Below are 20933 nucleotides of genomic sequence, written 5' to 3'. Positions count from 1 at the left end.
TGGTTTTTTTCAATTGCAGCTTGTTTACATTTGTATGTCACTTTGCGGTTACGTTTTGGTTGTTTAGCTGGCTCGTGTTTGCTACTGTCTAAGTCCCTTGCAATAGACGCCACACATAACATGTCCTATTATTATTTGCTACTACTACCAAGCTGCCATCCCACATCACTGTCAGATAGCGTACAAACGTATCCACCTCTGGCACCTATATTTCAATTCACAGCTGCATGAATTTGCTGTCAAACCTCACACATGAATATTGCCATCTTGATCACCAGACATTAGTTCAGTCTGATTTGGGTGCAACACAACACTGCTAACTGCTGCACGACTTTCATATTCCCTTTGACAACCTGGTGCCCTCAAATCCTAGATCTTAATTGGGCCGTCCTCTAAACTAGAATACATACAGTTCCCATCACATTGAAAACCCAACCGCCATTACATTATTGGCATGTGAATCATAGCTCATTACCGACTGAGGGCTATTTGAGCTAACATCAAACAACTGTATGTGAGGATTACCAGCTGCAGCTAAGAAGTGTTTATCCGGGGTTATCTCTAACCAGTTTACTCGTGTATCAGGATATAGAATGGTGCGATAACATCGACCACTCTTGGCTTCCCAAAATCGAATGGTGTGGTCATAGCTGGCAGCGGTGAGTATCGCTGATGGTTGACTCATACTATAATACAAATCTTCTTCTTTTTCTTCTACTGTCAATATACATTCATCTATCAACAGAAAAGATTTAGGACCAAAATCGGGGTATGACAGCTGCCCCTATTTAAGCGTCTTCAACTAGAGAATATGAAGCAAGACGTTCTTCATATGATCATAGTGGGAGATGGTTAAATACTAAGAAGACCCGGATTTTGATCCTGAATCCCTATGAAATAATTAACCATGCCTGTCAGAAACGGCAAAGAAGCAATCCCAAAAGAAGAATCCATCTGGTATGGTGAAAATCGGCCTGAGTACCGAAACAGCAAGTTGACTTGGATACCAAAATAAATGGTAACACAGGAATACCCATGGCTTGAACGCCGCACATTAGTCTGAACACTAAGTATCGGAATATGAGAGTATCAATGTTGGTCTGATCACCGGAAATCTGGTCTGAACACCACTTTGATCTGGATATCGGAAACTGGCTTGAATGCCACTTCGGTCTAGATACCGGGAACTGGCCTGGACGCCACTTCGGTCTGGATACCGGGAAAACTGGCCTGAATGCCACTTCGGTCTGGATACCGGGAACTGGCCTGGACGCCACTTCGGTCTGGATACCGGGAAAACTGGCCTGAATGCCACTTCGGTCTGGATACCGGGAACTGGCCTGAATGCCACAAGTTCTTCGTCCTGACTGTTGAGAACTTCTTCGATCTGGATACCGGGAAAACTGGCCTGAATGCCACTTCGGTCTGGATACCGGGAAAACTGGCCTGAATGCCACTTTGGTCTGAATACCGGAAAACTGGTCTGAATACCATAAGTTCTTCGTCCTGATTGTTGAGAACTTCTTCGATCTGGAAATCGGGAACTGGTCTGAACACCACAAGTTCTTCGTCCTGACTGTTGAGAACTTCTTCGATCTGGAAATCGGAAACTGGCCTGAATGCCACTTCGGTCTGGATACCGGGAAAACTGGCCTGAATGCCACTTCGGTCTGGATACCGGGAACTCCTTCATGTCTATCATCATCGGCGAAGATAACAAAACAGTGATACGTGAGTCGGCACGCATGCCAAAGACCTATGCTGGGGATAACAATCGAAAGATTGACCAAAGAGTGCATGAGATATATTATCTATAGCCGTCAAAACATAGATAATACACTCGCATGGAAGATTATCCATAACGGGTTGCAGGTTGTTAAATGAATAATCGACCGAAAAGAAAGGCATCAGGGTACCAGGACTAGGCATGCAAAAGATGACCAATCAAAAGAGGATAAAGTTGCTTACTCGGAGCAAGTATCCAAAAAGAAGGGGAAGACCCAATGGGGACAATACTGCTTGATCAAGGCAAGTATCCAAAGGGAACAAGACTATCAATACCACAAAGAGGGGATTACATCTACCGGTTAGTAGGCAGAAAACCACGGAAAAGTAACCAGTCATCGATAGGATGAGCACACAGGGTTAACTCCACCAAGGGGATGAAAGTGGGATTTTACAGCTACCAGTTAATAGGTAGAAAACCACAAAGATAGGACTTACAACTACCGGTTTGTAGGTAGAAGCCAACAAACAGTATGAACCACAAAGGTTACCTCTGCTAGGGGGTGAAAGTGGGATTTTACAACTACCAGCTTGTAGGTAGAAAACCACAAAGATAGGACTTACAACTACCGGTTCGTTGGTAGAAGCCAAAAATTCCGCTGAGGATGAGATGAATGAGTGCCGGTTAGTGAGCGACTATTCATTTATGCCCCAGGGAAGCACGGGAGACAGCCAACAGGAAGCCAATTTAGGATCGATCCAAAAGGCAGACTGAAACAAGACTCATCCTAATGAGGAAAGAACTCAATAGGGAAAACCCATCCCGTTAGGGAGGGAACGGAAACAACCGTCATCCACGAGGATGTATCTCAGTGGGGAAATGGCAGGAAAGGATATACACTTTCTGCTTAAGGGGTTGGCTCTACATGGAGAGATCAGACACACCCACATCCGCTAGGGAAACAGACCCAAGCTGGCAAGACGCTGCCAACTTCGAGGAGTAACCCTGCTGGGGACACCCACTCAACTAAGGAGTCACTTGTTGGGAAAACACCAACTTCTCAACCATGCTGATGAACCCAATTCTGAAGCCGATCCAATGGCGCGATGCTAAACTCTCTCCAACAACTCAATCTCGGCTGGTCACCACGGTCTAGGGCTAATGGACATGTTTGCAATGTTGATGCATGAGTTTTTTTGTTTTACACAATGCCCCATGATCATGGAAATGCTATGCACTAATGATGCAATATGCTATGCTTATCTAAATGATGAATGCATAAACATACGTCTCCTCCAGAGACAACACCGGGGAACTCCAGGAACTGTGATGAGGATCTTATAATCACGTCAACTTCCACCCTGCTGGGGAAAGACAAACCTTACTGAGGATGCATTCCATCGAACCCGAACTGCTTGGAGATTGCCCTACTAGGGGAGGCAACCCATTCTTATCTCTACTGGGGATGGTTTTCTCCAAACCCGATCCGCTTGGGGATCTCACTGAGGGAAAACCATCAACACAAACCCTACTGGGAAGGTAGTAACCTTCAGGCTCGCTGAGGAGACACTGATCTCAAATCTGTTAGGGAGGTAACCCTCTCACACCTACTGGGGAAATATAGCTTATTGGACACGGAACACCTGTCGAGTCGCCGAATTGCGGCATTCATCGTCCACCCACAGTGTCGGCTCTCCCTCTTTTACGAACTCCCAGACGCTTCTGGACCTTTCTGCTCCATCATCTTGTATTCCCAATCTCGTCCGTACTCCACGGAGATCGAACTCCTGGTATTCATACAAACTTTCCAATCATCAGACTTTGAAGAGTCTTCTTGATTAACTTTCCAGGACCGTCGTCGTAATCCTCCACTGTCTTTTCACCGTTCAACTATCCCTTGCCCCTGATCAGGTTCTGCCGGGATTTTTTTTTGTCAACAAGGGTTCACAGTACCACCGGTAAGTGAATGAAGATATCTAACAGTACCTCAATCAGCAATCGTCAGATAAAAGCGTGCCCCAGGTATGCCTCAGGCGTTCCGATATTTCAACGCCTAAGTCACTCAAAATTCCGAATAGGATTTCCAGATTTCAACCTCATAAGCATGCATCGGAAGGGACCTCTATGTTTCAAAATGCAAATATTCTTATCAAAATAAACGGATGTTTTCGTAATCAAAACGGTAATGACACAAAAACAAAATTATTTGACTGAACACGCATTTATTGACTGAAAAAGAAAAGTGGCTCGAAACCGAGCAACACACAGGAAGCAAACCCTTGAAAGAGGTGATTGCACACAACAGAAAAAACTCTATCCTAGTGGCAATGTGAAACCATGATCTTATCGGGTTCCAACTCAGTTACACCTCATATGTCCTCAAGACTTTCCGCACTTTCTGTCTTCTGAACAAAACGCTTCCGATCGGTCTTTGTCGGAGATTCTCCAAGTCCTCATGAGCACAAACGATCATGTCAGACGCAGTTGTTCGTTTCATTCCCTCTTTTGCCTGGACCGCCCTTTCGGGTTTTCAGTCCACCGGGATACCCTTTTTTGCCCAAGTCGCCCTTGTGGGGTTTTCAACTTGCCGGGTGTACAGTTTTTTTCTTTTTATTATCCCTAACTTTTGCCCGAACCTTTCTCCTTTTTCTTGGTTCGCCGGGATGCCCTTTTTTTGCCTGGACTCTTTTATTCTTTTTGTCCAGCGGGTCTCTTTTTTTTCACGAAGTATCTTCTAACTGCGTCCACATTCACAGGGGGTGGAAAATCCTCATCATCCGTGGTCGTCAGCAACAAGGCTCTGTCAGAGGAGACCTTTTTTGACCACGAACGGACATTCATAATCGTTTATCCACTTGCCCCACGATCGTCTTGAGGAGGAAGGATCCTTTTCAACACCACATCTCTTCCATGCTACCCACGAGGTCGCACTTCTCGGTCAACAACACGCTTCATTTACTGGGTACAACTGCTCCATGACGAGTAACTGTCAGCCTCTTTTCTCAACTAGGCTCAATGTGTTATACCGAGTCCTCATCCACTCGCCCTTTTCTAACTTATCATCCATCCGGACTCTTCACAATGAAATCTAACCTCCAGCAGGCAATATCACTTCCATCCCATACCGCATGAGGAAGGCGTTGCCCCAGTAGACGCACGTACCAAAGCACGACACTCAGGATACCAACTTCGTACTCAGCCACTATCATTGGTGCGTTCACATGTTATCGGGGAAACACTAGCTCACTCTCTTTAAACTCTCCCCATCAGACATCAAAACCCGTTCGGATTCGGGGTCAGGCCCCTCCTCCGGGATCGGTCACTCTCAATCTTTCGATTCGAGTACCTCGAGATGCCCTCGTCAGGGACTTCAGACTTCCTTGGTTGACAATCATCAGTGGGCTGTTGGGCGAGATAACCATACAATATCCTCCTCTTGGTTGCTTTCTAGGAGGTATACTGAATATCGTATTCAGTCGACATCACTTGCCCTCTCGCAACCCGTCCGTTCGATGCTAGCTCCTCAAGCACATACTTGATCAGATCCATTTTGGACATCCACAAGGTGGTATGAACCAGCATACACTGTCTCAATCGGCGAGCAGCCTATGCCAAAGTACATCAAGTTTTCTCGAGCAGTGAGTGTATTGTTTCACAGTCGATAAACTTTTTGCTTAGGTAAATTGCATGCTCTTTTCGACAAGACTAGTCATACTGACTCAATACGCACCTCATAGACCCTTTAAGGGCTGTCAGGTACCAGATTAGCAGTCGTTTCTTCCCCGGAAGGTATCAGAATCAGAGGTTCCTACTACTCTCTTTTTTTTTTTTTTTTTTTTTTTTTTTTGCAGGATCAACCTTGATTCCTCTTTCGTTCGCAACATGCCTCGGCAGTTTGCTGGGCAGCACTCCATAAGTGCGCTAATTCGAACTCAACAGTATGAGTTATCTCTACCTGTCAAACGACTTGATCCACCGGATGCCCCTCCTCTGCTTGGGACTTTGCCATCATGTCATCAACATGGCATTTGCTCTCACGATGAATCATATCACGAAACAAAGTCACCCTAGACTTCTGATACTTGGCACCGGCCTTCTCGATACTGAGCGACATCACCTTATAACCAGAAGGTGCCCCTTGTGTGATGGACATGGTTTACGTCATATCATCTGGCAACAGTTCAATCTGGTCTCGGCCAAGAAGCCATCCATGAAGATAAACTGAGCATTATAATCAATCTAATACCTCGTTGTGACGTACCGGGAATTCATCTTTCAGATTAGCTCAGCTCACATCTCGACAGTCCACACACATTCTCATCTTTCAGCACCGGTTTCCGCTTCCCTGGAGGACAGTCTTCTCTCCATGGTAACTCGTGCCTCCACAACATTGGTATCTTACCTTGGTGTATCTAGATACAACCGGGCGCACATATACCATCCTGTTCTTGACTTGCCTCTGAAGCGGCCTCAATATTCGCTTTCTGACCTCGGCGGTGCTTGGAGCGACAATTCTGAGCACTCCTCATGCGGTTGAATCACCTTCTCCTCTGGTTTCAACGACCCGGCTAATTCCAACAAATCACAATCTTCTTCGCCTTCTCCTTCGGCATGATAGATCGAATTGTCGAAGTCATACAAAGGTGTAACCAAATTGTTATCGATGAGATCAGGAGGGTAATCACTTTTGAGGTTGGAACGAGACAAGTTCAAAAGAAAAGCGAAAAACATTGCCATTTTTATTTTTTTTTAAAACTGCAAAAAAATGAAAAACAGGGAACACCGTTTTTAATCACAAAAACATCCATTTATTACTGATGCAAAACGTTGCAAAATGAAACACATGAGATGGCCCTTACAATGGACCAGTACGTTTCGGGCAGAACGTATGGCTTTCATGCAAACAGAATTAAAACAAAAATACTACACTTCCGGATGAGCGACAGTGATGCTTTTGGAGGCCCTCCAATCGCCTGGCACGCACGACTTTATCCACAGCTCGAGCTCGCGGTCACAGTCAACCTCTTCACTCACTGAACAAGCATGATCAGAATCCAACATTCCTGCACTGACAAAGACGTACGGTGGACGACGTCCTCTGTTTGGTCTAGACGACTCTTGATCTGGATAACCAATCCCGAACATGTCTGCCTTTACCACTATGTCGATGATCCTGCCCCAACCTCGGGCCTCTTGGTTCTTCACCACCTCTAGAGCTTGTTTATAGGAAGAAATGGACAACTTCTTCTCTTTCTCGACAACAAGAGCGCTCTCCACCTGGACGGTTTCGATTGCTTGACTGGGTATTTCAAGTTTTCCAATGTCCATTTCTACTTCTTTCATCTTCTGGGTCGTGTCTCCCATCAATACACACCCCTCTGTGGCAACGGCCGCACAACCATTATCAATAACAGGGGAAACTCCATCCTGCACTAGAGGTTCTGGGACCACAGACATGGGAACCTTTAACTGATCTTCCTCAGTCATCTCCATTCCTTTCTTGACCTTTTTCGCCATCTTCATCTTTACAGGACCCTGCCCGGGTACAGGGTTGACATCCCCCTCCATGATCTGTGCCAAACTGATGATCTTGGAGTCCACCAAGTCTTGGACAACATGCCTGAAAGCCCTACAACCCTCAACACTGTGCCCGGGTGCCTCAGAATGGAACTCGCACCTGGCATTCTCATCATAGTTTGGAAGCCTCCGCTGCTGTTCTACAGGAATCAAAATCCTCGGCCGAACTAATCCCAGATCTCTCAATCTCCTGAACAAAAGGGTATAAGTCACAGGTGGTTCCTCAAACTGACGATCCTCCTTCTTCTTCCTCACCTGGCTCTTAGCTCTCGGTGCCTTCTGTTGAAGTGGTGGTTGTTGCGGGGGTACAGATGAGTTACCAACAAGAGTGGTTACAACAACAGCATAAGGATGATAACGATCCTTACTGCGTTCTTTCTTTGCTGGCACACCACTTGACTCAACCTCCTTTTTGAGCGGACCACTGTCAGAGAGTTTCTTTGCTACCGGGCCAGAGGGATTTGTTACATCGGATGATGAAGCCTTTCCCTGAACTTTCTCCTTGATTATCCAGCTCTCAATCCTTTCCAATCTCTCAGACATGGCTTTCTGCCCCAAGGCAAGCCCTTGCACAATACTGAACAATCCCCTCATCATCTCTTTCAGTTCAAGGATGTCGGCGTTGGGAAGATCCATCAGCTTGGATTTGTTGAGTCTGACTGTATGTCTGAATGGAAGAGCTATGCGTACCGGTTGACACCTACAAAACAGCAAATGGGTTAGTATGACTCACGCATGCAATGTCTATCCGTACCAGGAATATTCCTTTGATTTTGGTTTCACAGAGACAGATAATTTTTCATCAATAACATTCTGACATCTGGATATCTCTCAACCAGAATCTTAATCAAAAAGTGGACCCTGAGTACGGATAGACACGAGTTGAATGCAGATGAATGCGATGCAAATGCATGAATGCAAGTCACTGCGCCACCAAGTCATCTGAAGACCCATTCTCTGAACTAGTCACAGTCATCGGGACTAAGTCACCATAAATCCGACTTAGGGAGTTCCGAAATAAACGGAACTGGAGGTTACATCACTATCATCACAGGAACATCCACTGAACGGATGACAGTCAGATCCTCTGAACAGGTACTTTCAAATTCAACCCGGGGATCCGAAATAAACGGAACCCATTGATAAACCACGGACAGAACTCCGGCGTCCCAGAAATAAATGTCCATAAATTTGGCTGAACCAAAGTCACCATCACAGCACTACTGGCAGAAACCGTATCTGTAGAGATCAAACCCTCCCCTCACTGGTAGGTTCTAAGAACAGAAGTTTGTCAGCTTCAGCCCTTCAGTCGAGAATAATACGTTTACCACTGAAGGTTTGGCATTATTACGGGATAAAAGACCTCTGCTGACTCCCCTCAACAGGATATCCTAAAGCAAGTTCCCAGTCTCGGGGTCCTCGGATTGAGCAGCGAGAATGCGCCCACCAGAGCTAACATAATCACGTCTCGGAGGAGAGGCCTCGACTGAGTTCTCGGGAAATGGTCACCAGAGTCGACGATTTCTAGAGGAATATTTGTCGTTATGGAACACCCATAGGACATAATATATCCAAAAGAAACCTCGTCTGGAATGTGGGTCTCATGAACGACTTAACGTAGCAACATACCACGCAAGCCTCATGACTATCCACTCTAACACCTATGTGTACACTCAAGCCTGGGTAGTGGGCTTATCTCTCATAGAATAGTCCCAACCCAACAAACAAACAACCCACAGATACAACAATCATATGTACATGAATGCAATAAGGTAAAGCAGGTAAATGCTGAAAATAAATAACTGTACAAAAGAATAAACACCCAACAAACAAGAAACCTACAAAAGCTAGGAGGGACTCGCTTAGGGAAACTCATCCCCAGCAGAGTCGCCAGCTGTCGCAACCCGAAAAATACGGTCTGCGAAAAAAAAACCGGCGAGAAAGAAATGACAGAAGAGTCGCCACCGTGCGTTATTTATCCCAAAGGAGGGAAAGGAAACGCTCGAAGTAAACCTGGAGAAAGGAAAGGAACACACGCAAAAAAGAAAAGGGTGTAAAAAATGGGCTCGATATTAAATCGAGAAAAATATGATTTTTATAGTTTTAAAATGGTTTTGCATGCATGATGAACTTAATAGACAACAAATCTATGATAATGAAACTATGAAAAATAATAAAGCATAAACATGACAAAAAAAATGTTAAAAGAAATAAAATACTAAAAGGAAATAAAATGCTAAAAGAAAAATACTAAAAAAATGCTACACATGAGTATTGAACCCACCCCACTCAAGACTATGATACCACCCTTCTCCACCAGACCACTTATGATCATCTACTACTGTGATACTAGGTTAAATATATGAACCGGGCTAAAAAATAAAAAGATTTAAAATAAAAAACAAAATAAACATTTTTTATGGTTTTTGTATCTCTGTTAAAAAAACAAATTAAATTAAATAAAAGAAAAATAAAAAAACAAAGGCCTCACGAAATCCCTCTCTTTCGCGTCCTCTCCTCTCTAAATCACTACCAGCAAGCTCTCTCCCAACCTTCAGTGAAAATCGCTCCCTCACCGCTCTCTCAATCTCCAATCTCTCTCAATCGCTCACCTAATCTCGCGCTCAACCCTCTCTCTCGCGTCCTCAACCTTATTCCAAAATGCATAAAACCCACAGCTTAAAGGAATCTGAAGTTTACCTCCGGTAGCGATTTGGTAGTAACGATGAACGATGAAGCCAAAACTTCACTCTTTCGCCTCTCCGATCCAGGTATGTTTCGATTTGGGATTTAGTTTTTTTGTATTTGAAAATCTCTTTGCCGTTTTTCCTCTCCGCCTCCTCAATTTTTTTTCTCTCTCTGATTTCTCTCCTTCTCCTTTTATGCCCACAGGTTAGGGTTTCAATTGGTACTCAGAAGCTCAAAGAAGCAAAAAATTCAGAAGTGCTTTTTTGGTGCTCAGAATTGGAGTGCCTATTTTGATGATTGGACTTGAAAAAGGTAATCTGAACCACACTTTTTCTTCTTCATTTCTGTCTTAACTCTGTTTTGGGTAATTTCTGAAATTTGAATTTTACTGTTGGCTAATTAACTTGTGTTTTTTTTTGTTTTACCGCAGTGAAAAAAATGGAGCATTCTTGGACATAGGAAATTCATCTCTCAGTGATGTTGAGTCTGTGTATGTTCACTGCAGGTTACCATGTTCCCATGAGCATTTTGGTCTATAACCATGGAGTTGGTTTGTTGTATTTTGGTAACAGGTGAATTGGTTCATAGATGCATTGGTTCTATTATACCTTGGTCTTATGGTTTGAAAATATGCAGGGCTTTCAATAAGACCAAGTTACTTGTTCATTTGGCTTGGAGCAGCAGGGCTTAAATGCAAGACATGTTTGATGTAAATGAGGTTTTGTACCAGCTGGATGAATCAAAATCAAAGGCGAGGTAGTCATGATCAAGGTTGACTTATCCATCAGTTCATGCTTTTTGATGATGAAATATTATAATGCATCCTTGCCCTGTGTCTGCTTGAGGTTCAAGGCAATGCTAACTGATTTTACATGTTGTTGCTGCTGATGCAGGTTGAGGATGAGCATGAGGCTCGACACACGCCTGCTGGTACTGATTCTGGTCCAGGGTATTTGCTGCAAGTTATTTCACGTTTTGACTTAGCTCATTTGCTTTAAGCACTTAAAGGTCATAAGCTTTGAACCACACCTCAATTTATTTTCCTGCAGCCAAAGCGTGAGAACACCGATGGTTTGAATGAACTGAACAGGGGACCTAGGGCCAAAGGTGGCAAGAACCAAAAGGATTTTGCACCGACTGTTCTTGCTGTGAAAGGGCAGAATTTGCCTACTGTTGCTGATGAAGAGAAATAGAAGACTTCTAATATTCCAGACCGTGAGCAATACAACAAGGCTGATTTTCCAGAAGAATACACAAGAGGTCCAGCAGAAACCTGGTGGCTGCCCTATATGCCTTTTGTTCTCAGTTAATACAAGTTGGCAGTTTGTTGGGCTTGCAGAGATGATTGGTCCTGTTGATTTTAACAGAAGTTTGGACTACTGGCAGCAAGACAAATGGAATGGTTGTTTTCCTTTGAAGTGGCACATTGTTAAGGATGTTCCCAACAATGTGTTGAGGCACATTATTTTGCTGAACAATGAAAACAAACCTGTTACAAACAGTAGGGATACACAGGAAGTATTGTTGGAGCCTTGTCTGAAATTGATCAAGCTTTTTTTTAAGGAATACCCTAGCAAGACGTGCATTCTGGATGATTTTGGTTTCTATGAGGGCCGTCAGAAGACTCTGAGTTGCTTAAGGAGTCTACCACCCTAGCTGTGAAGGACATTGAAAACCACACACTTTCTGAGAATGGAGCTGTCGCTAAAACTGGAGATGCCCCAAAGGGTGCTAAGCCAGTTGTATTGGAGAGTAAAATTGTACCCAATGGGGTTGCTAATGGTTGCTAAGATCTCTCTACTGTTTCCAAAGATGGCGGTGATCGAGTTTAATGGAATATATTCATCCTTTGCAATACTAAACTCAGCAACTTGGTTACGCCTGATTGGATCCGTCTCGCCTTCTCTTGCTGTGTGAAGATGAATGGGTGATTAGTGAGATCTGTACATCAGAAACTTCAAATTCTTGTAGTCCTACAATACAAACTTGCTGCCGTCCATCCTCTCTCATTAAGAGTTTCTTCCTGTCACCAAGAAGATCATACAATTCTCCACCATATATCTCAGAGTAGCTAAGCCAAAATTTAAATTTTTGATTTCGGTAAACTGGTCGATGCAACTGTCTAACAAGGTCGTTCGCAGCTCTGAGTAGTAATGGTTGGTGCACCAGATAAGCCTTTGGAGCTTCCTGTCTTTCCTTTACTTCAAGGCAGAAAGTTGGTTGCTGGAAGTGCGATTGGAGGGTTGAAAGAGACTCAAGAGATGATTGATTTTTCTGCTAAACACAAAATAAAACCTGAAATCGAAGTCATTGATATGGATTATGTTAACACTGCAATTGAGCGGCTCCTGAAAGCAGACGTCAAGTATCGATTTGTGATTGAGATTGGAAACTCTTTGAAACCAACTTCTTAAATTTCGCAGTTTGAATAGTCATTTGTTTTTTTACTTCTTGTATGCAATAAGTGTTTTTGATAGTAGACATAGAATGTTTGTTGTTAGCTGCGATGCCGTTTCGGCATGTTGCAACTGGTTTTTTTCAATTGCAGCTTGTTTACATTTGTATGTCACTTTGCGGTTACGTTTTGGTTGTTTAGCTGGCTCGTGTTTGCTACTGTCTAAGTCCCTTGCAATAGACGCCACACATAACATGTCCTATTATTATTTGCTACTACTACCAAGCTGCCATCCCACATCACTGTCAGATAGCGTACAAACGTATCCACCTCTGGCACCTATATTTCAATTCACAGCTGCATGAATTTGCTGTCAAACCTCACACATGAATATTGCCATCTTGATCACCAGACATTAGTTCAGTCTGATTTGGGTGCAACACAACACTGCTAACTGCTGCACGACTTTCATATTCCCTTTGACAACCTGGTGCCCTCAAATCCTAGATCTTAATTGGGCCGTCCTCTAAACTAGAATACATACAGTTCCCATCACATTGAAAACCCAACCGCCATTACATTATTGGCATGTGAATCATAGCTCATTACCGACTGAGGGCTATTTGAGCTAACATCAAACAACCGTATGTGAGGATTACCAGCTGCAGCTAAGAAGTGTTTATCCGGGGTTATCTCTAACCGGTTTACTCGTGTATCAGGATATAGAATGGTGTGATAACATCGACCACTCTTGGCTTCCCAAAATCGAATGGTGTGGTCATAGCTGGCAGCGGTGAGTATCGCTGATGGTTGACTCATACTATAATACAAATCTTCTTCTTTTTCTTCTACTGTCAATATACATTCATCTATCAACAGAAAAGATTTAGGACCAATATCGGGGTATGACAACGAGGCTTCCAGTCATCATAGTTAGAACCATCCAGCATGGGTGGTCTATTTGAGTGTCCTACATCCTTGTCCATGGTACTAAAAAGTAACTTCCCTGGATCTCACCCAGAACTTAACAGGCAGGGTGCCTGCTCTGATGCCAATTGAAATTCTAGTTAGCAGACTTTCGATGTCACACGGGTTGTTATGACATCCAATTCTGCGCAGACAAGGATTATGCAGAAAACAGTAAGTGCAGTAAATAACACGAGTAATTGTTTACCCAGTTCGGTCCAACATGACCTACGTCTGGGGGCTACCAAGCCAGGGAGGAAATCCACTATTAGTAGTATTAATTCAAAGTTAAACTCCCCCGTTTACAACTCTTCACTTAATCCCTACCCAATGCAATTTCAATCTTACACTAAGATCAGAGTTCCTACTCACTCCCTCTCAATCACCTCAGTGATTACTACCTTTAATCAATATTAAAGACAATTTTGAAGTCACACTTCAAACAACTCTTGATTGTGCTTAACAGCTTTTGTCATACAGTGAACTGACTTTGGGGTGTTTTGCTTTTAATCGCAATGTCGCGGATAGCAAGAGTCGCCACCGACTTTTCTTTTATCCAATAAGGAAAGGTGGAAAAGAACAGGAAAGACCTTAATAGATTTTGGGTTCGGGAGGTACATTATACAAAGGGAAGGTATTAGCACCCTTTGTATCCATGGTTATCCATGGGCTCTTAATTGCTGGATCACTTATATTTTGTCTGAAAAAGTGTTCGTGAATTGCTTAAAAAAGGTTTTGAAAAGAGAGTTTAACTTTGTAATGATTCTCGTATGAATGTATACAAAGTATTTATCTCATTTGATTTTGAAAATGATTTAGAAAAATATAACTTGGTAATGATTCTAGTATGAATGTATACCAAGTGGTGATTTTCTAGGATTTGCAAAGTGTGAGGGATGGAAAATGTGTTAGGTTATGATCCAGCAATTGAGAGTTATACCTTCCTAGGGTCTTTATGGGCATTTCCAGTCCTTATGAGGGTAAAACTGTCCTTACTATTGAGAAGTAAGTAATTTTAGCCTTTGGATGTAAAAGGGTCATCGTAGGGTCGTCGATTGGTCATTGAAGGCAACAGTTGTAAGGATACCTTAGCATTCGAAGGGACGATCATCATTTAACCGTAGGCTACACCGAAGGGTCATCGAGGGACGAAAATCATATATTCGAGGCAACATCCGAGGGACTATGATTTATTTTATGATGATTTAATCGAAGGGTCTTTGCTAAGTGTATCCCTACATTCGCGGGACATGACCGTTATACCGTAGGGCAACGAAGAGAGGTCCAAGATCACATATTCAAAGGTCGTATTTTACAATCAATTAGGTAATTAGGAGGAACCCCCACATTAAAATTAATACATTAAGATCAATTAAGCAATTTAGCGGGGATCTTTGCCATAAAATTAATACATTAAAATCAATTGAGTAATTCAGGGTGAATCTCCACAAGGGTATCCCACAAATAAAGTGGAAGACCTAAACAACAATCTTTTCCTGGGGTGTGTGAACCTTTGCAACATTCAGCAAACGGGTTAGAATACCAAATCAGGGTGCAATCGAGGATTACACCGCAAAACGAACACAGCAGTATGCATGTCAGGCAAACAACGCAGAATTAACATAGAATAGATCAGATAAGCATAGGACATAACAACCAAAATATTAGCGACTGTCACGTTCGCCTCTGCCTCGCCTAGCGAAGGCCTAGCGAATATTCGCTACATGCTCGCTTAGCGATGTGCTAGCGAGCGGCTGCGGGTTTTGAATTTCAGAACAGTATAATCTCAGCATGCTGCAAGCCTTATGGTATTCAATTACAGAAATAATATGGTCAAACATTCAGGATAGGCAGGCATACTTAAACTCACATGCAAAATCTAACTACATATCCAAAAATTCGATTATGATGCATTATGTATTTAGAGATTACAACTTGGAAGCATAAAACAATAGTGATGCGCAAACCTGTTGCAGCTGAATTGTAACACTGAACTGGCAGATCGCTTTTGGTATCGGGTGGAGTTGGACGGCGGTAACTTCGGTGCGGATGAGCGGCCGTCAGGGTTTCTTTACTTCGACCTCTCTGGACTAGTCTTTAGGGTTTCTATGCCAGGGTTTCCGTCTGTCGTCGTCTGTTTTTCGTCCTTCCCTTTTCTGACTGAAGCTTGGCTATTTATAATGCTCTTGTTGTGACCTAATGGGCTCAGAATGAAGCCCAAAAATTCTGATGTTCGCAAGCTTCGCTAGGCGAGCGTGTAGCGAAGGTTCGCTAGGCGAGCGTGTAGCGAAGGTTCGCTAGGCGAAGGAATTGCTCGCCTAGCGAGCAGGCCAGTTTGGGCCATTTTCTGGACTGGGCCTGTTGTGAGCTGGACTTTTGTTCCTTTAAGGTCAGTGTCTTGCAGAACAAGTTGGAGTGCTTCGAGAAATGTTTTGCAAGATTAATGGGCAAATTTTGGGGTATGACAGCTGCCCCTGTTCAATATTCTTGAACCGAGAGAGTTAGGATGGCATGTATGCCATTCGTGGTCTGGAGGTGGAAGATTATTGAACACTAGAATGCCCCAAAAATTTACACTTGTCAATTAGTCTTGATGGAGATGGGCTTAAAGATGCCATCCAGGAAGTTTGATGATGAGAGCTTTAGATTTTGTCGTACGTTAGACCAATTTGCAGACATGGGTGCCACACCGGGTCATACGCTAGACCGTATAATGAGTCATCCATTATGCTGTCGACTTCGCTGGGGAGTCAGAGTGTGTCATACACTGCTGAGGATAAGGGATCAGAATGGATCATACGCTAGACCGTATTTGAATAGCAGAGTGAGTTGTTCCTTAGGCGGGTGACTCCGCCGGGGATGCAAGATCAGAATGGATCGTACGCTAGATCGTATCTGAGTTGCAGAATGGGCCGTCCATTAGGCAGTATCTGAGAGGGGTAGTCGTATGCTAGGCTACACGTCAGAATGTACCGTACGCTAGGTAGTCTCTGAGAAATGAAAGGTCCAACTGGGTCGTAAGTTAGACCGTATTGGGGTAGTTGAAGGTCAGAATGGATCGTCCGTTAGATCGTATCTGAGTGGAAGGAGTCATATGTTGAGCTGAATCAGAATGAACCGTACGTTAGACTGTATCTGACCGTATTTGTAGATGTTGTATTTGCAATAAATGGTCAGGATGGGCTTAAAGATACCATCCTTAGGAGGATAATTAACCTGAAAAATAAAGTTAGCTTCATGCCATGTCATGATGCATGAGATGTTTCATGCTTTTGACAATAAATACGAACAATGTATGCATGCGTATGCTGTGAAATGAATTATGCATCTGAAAAGTTCTTCCCGAGGACTCCACTGGGGAAATAAATCTCAGTCTTCTGGTTGGAGATACTGGTATCGGTGATCCTTTCTTAGATGGGGATACTTGATTCTTGTCTGATGGTGGGAATATCTACTGGGGATGGAAGAGATGATCCGTCTGTCTGGTGATGCCGACCTCTTCTGGGAAATAGCTGGTTTTTGTTGGGGAATAGAATTAGCAATCGGACTTGTTGGAAAGCATGGTTAGACCTTTTTCTCGATCCTGAAGTCTTTTAGTAATTGATATTGCTATTTTATGTATGTATTTTTGGTAAACATTGATCATATTCAAATGCATATATTAATTCAAATTAAATCAATGGACGTTTACGCAAACAAAACAGACAAAGTAAAAACAAAATCATCTTTTAGGAAATAAAATTGTATTGATTTTGAAAGAGGGCCTATAAACAGGCAATTCGTGTACAAAGAGACAAAAATCCTAGTAAGAGGAAATTGTCGAGAAAACAAAGAAAAAGCTATGAAGGAAAAGCCCTGTTGATTTTAATTCTGCCACTGTCATTATGTCTTCAAGTATCTCATCCCTTGCTGTCGGATGGAAGTGATTAGCTTGTTCAGTCCTTTGAACTGGGTTGAAGCTGACTGAGAACGGGACATAGTCTTACGCTTTAATCCCTAATTTTTGCCTGGACCGCCTTTTCAGGTTTTCAGTCCACCAGGATACCCTTTTTTGCCCAAGCCGCCTTTTCAGGTTTTCGACTTGCCGGGTGTACATTTTTATATGTTTATCCCTAATTTTTGCCCGAACCCTTTTTGGCTCGCCGGGATGCCCTTACTTTTGCCTAGACACGTCGACCTAGCGGGTCTTTTATGCGTAGTATTTTTTAACTATGTCCGCGTTCACCGGATGCGGGAAATCTTCACCATCCATCGTAGCAAGTATCATGGCTCCATCGGAGAATACCTTCTTAACTACAAATGGCCCTTCGTATGTGGGAGTCCATTTGCCCCTGGGATCACCTTGTGGTAGAATGATACGCTTGATAACTAAGTCGCCGATTTGGTACACTCGTCTCTTGACCTTTTTGTTGTGCCTGGGTCATGCGCTTCTGATATATCTGCCCATGACAAACAGCCGCGAGTCTTTTTTCATCAATCAAATTTATCTGATCGAGTCGAGTCTGAATCCATTCATCCTCATCTAAGCTTGTCTCTTTCATGATTCTTAGAGAGGGAATCTGAACTTCCACCGGTAAGACGGCTTCCATTCCGTAGACTAAAGAGAAAGGAGTTGCCCCTGTCGAAGTGCGTACTGAAGTGCGATAACCATGAAGAGCAAACGGTAACATCTCATGTCAGTCTTTGTACGTTACTGTCATCTTTTGTATGATCTTCTTGATATTCTTATTAGCAGCTTCCACGGCACCGTTCATCTTTGGCCGGTACGGAGAAGAGTTATGGTGTTTTATTTTGAACTGCGTGCAGAGTTCAACAATCATCTTGTTGTTCAAATTAGTGCCATTATCAGTGATAACTCTTTCAGGGATGCCATATCGACAAATAAGATTATTCTTGATGAACCGCGCCACCACATTCTTGGTGACAGAAGCAAATGAGGCTGCCTCTACCCACTTCGTAAAATAATCAATAGCAACAAGAATGAAACAATGTCCATTAGAAGCAGTAGGTTTAATCTCTCCAATCATATCAATGCCCCACATTGCAAAGGGCCAAGGGGCCGTCAACACGTTTAATGGAGCAGGAGGTACATGTATTTTATCCGCATAGATCTGGCACTCGTGACAAGTTCTGGCATGATGGTGGCAATCAGCTTCCATGGTAGACCAATAATACCCTGATCTCAGAATCTTCTTGGCCATTGTATGTCCACTAGAGTGAGTCCCAAAAATACCGTCATGCATGTCTTCCATAATCTTTTCTGCTTCCTTTTTATCCACACAGCGAAGCAAAGTCGAGTCATGATTACGTTTGTATAATACTCCATTACTCAAAAAGAATTTAGCGGAGAACCTCCTCAGGAATTTTCTGTCATTGATGGACGCCCCTTCAGGGTATTCCCGAGCTTCTAAATACCTTTTTACTTCGTGGAACCACGGTTTCTCTTCTACTTCATCAGCGTTAAGTTCATAACAATATGCTGGTTCATCTAGTCGTTCAATGGTGATCCTGGGAGCTTCATTGTCCCATCTGACTCTGAACATAGATGACATGGTGGCCAAGGCGTCTGCCAACTGATTCTCCTCTCGTGGAATATGTTCGAATGTAATCTCTTCAAAGTATGGGATTAATGTCAACACCCGCTCTCGATAAGGGATGAGATTCGGATGTTTAGTGTCCCATTCTACTTTGATCTGACTGATTACTAAGGCTGAGTCTCCGTATACGCTTAAAAACTTGATTCTCAGGTCTATAGCAGCTCTGAGTCCCAAAATACATGCTTCATACTCGGCCATATTATTGGTACAATCGAAACATAGTCTAGCAGTGAAAGGCGTGTGACAACCCTTGGGGGAAACAATTACAACACCAACACCATTGCACAACGCATTAGAAGATCCATCGAAAACCATAGTCCATCGGGATCCTAGTTCGGGTCCTTCATCCGGTCCAGGTTCTTCATAATCAGTAACAAGCATGACATCCTCATCTGGGAACTCAAAATTCATAGATTGGTAATCATCCACCGCCTGATGAGCCAAATGATCGACCAACACGCTTCCTTTGATTGCTTTCTGGGTAGTATACTGGATATCATACTCTGTTAAAATCATCTGCCATCTCGCTATTCTTCCGGAGAGGGCAGGTTTCTCAAATATGTATTTGATGGGATCCATCTTAGAAATCAACAAAGTGGTATGGTTCAACATATACTATCTTAGTCGGCGAGCAGCCCAGGCCAAAGCACAACAAGTTCTCTCGAGCAGCGAGTACCTTGTTTCACAGTCGGTAAACTTTTTGCTCAGGTAGTATATGGCATGCTCTTTTCGACCAGACTCGTCATGTTACCCCAACACACACCCCATTGAATTTTCTAACACGGTCAAATATATGATTAGAGGTCTTCCTTCAACTGGTGGTATCAGGATCGGAGGTTCCTGGAGATACTTCTTGATTTTGTCAAAAGCTTCTTGACATTCGTCATTCCATATCATCTCTTGATTCTTCCTCAGTAGTTTGAAGATGGGTTTGCAGGTAGCGGTCAAATGGGAGATAAACCGGGCAATGTAATTCAAACGTCCCAAGAAACCTCAGACTTCTTTATCTGTACGGGGCACTGGCATTTCTTGAATAGCTCTCACCTTGGCCGGGTCAACCTCAATTCCTTTACCACTGACAATAAATCCCAAGAGTTTACCGGATCTTACTCCAAAGGTGCATTTGTTCGGGTTCAATCTCAGCTTGTATTTCTTCAACCTCTCAAACAATTTGTACAAATGATCGAGATGTTCTTCTTCAGTATTAGATCGGGTTATCATGTCATCCACATATACTTCTATTTCATGATGAATCATGTCATGGAACAAAACCACCATAGCACGCCGGTACGTTGCTCCAGCGTTCTTTAAACCGAATGGCATTACTTTGTAACAGAAAGTGCCCCAATGCGTCACAAACGTAGTTTTCTCCATGTCTTCAGGTGCCATCTTAATCTGGTTGTAACCCGAGAATCCATCCATGAAGGAGAATACTTCGTGTTGAGTGGTATTGTCTACCAGAACATCAATGTGCGGGAGTGGAAAGTCATCTTTGGGACTCGCTTTATTCAGATCTCTGTAATCGACGCACATTCGTACCTTACCATCCTTCTTCGGTACCGGTACCACATTAGCAACCCATTGAGGATAAGAAGTAACAGCCAGAAAACCTGCATCAAATTGTTTCATAACCTCGGCTTTGATTTTCTCAGACATTTCAGGGCGCATGCGACGAACCTTTTGCTTAACAGGACGACACTCTTCCTTCGTTGGCAAACGATGCATTACTATATCAGTATCCAATCCTGGCATGTCTTCATAAGACCAAGCAAAAACCTCTATATAGTCATGTAACATCTGAATCAATCTTTCTTTGATACTGTTTTCCAAGCCTGCTCCTATTTTGACTTCTTTCTTGTCCACTTCAGTACCCAGGTTTACAATTTCGATTGACTCTTCATGCGGCTGTATAGTCTTCTCTTCTTGCAGTACCAGTCTGGCAAGTTCTCCAGGTACTTCACAATCTTCCTCACTTCCATCCTCA

The 20933-nt window shown here is 43.2% G+C and overlaps 2 pseudogenes; both read right to left on the bottom strand.

The window, feature by feature from the left end:
* Positions 1 to 217: 217 nt before the first annotated feature.
* Positions 218 to 4844, bottom strand: LOC127123535 (target of rapamycin complex subunit LST8-1-like; annotated as a pseudogene).
* Positions 4845 to 12608: 7764 nt separating this feature from the next.
* LOC127121501 (target of rapamycin complex subunit LST8-1-like) lies at positions 12609 to 13205 on the bottom strand (annotated as a pseudogene).
* Positions 13206 to 20933: the final 7728 nt, after the last annotated feature.

This window comes from Lathyrus oleraceus, chromosome 2 (assembly GCF_024323335.1).
Source record: "Lathyrus oleraceus cultivar Zhongwan6 chromosome 2, CAAS_Psat_ZW6_1.0, whole genome shotgun sequence".
NCBI lineage: Eukaryota > Viridiplantae > Streptophyta > Magnoliopsida > Fabales > Fabaceae > Lathyrus > Lathyrus oleraceus.
Note: the sequence above shows the minus strand (reverse complement) of the source record. Positions and strands in the feature narration are given on the sequence as shown.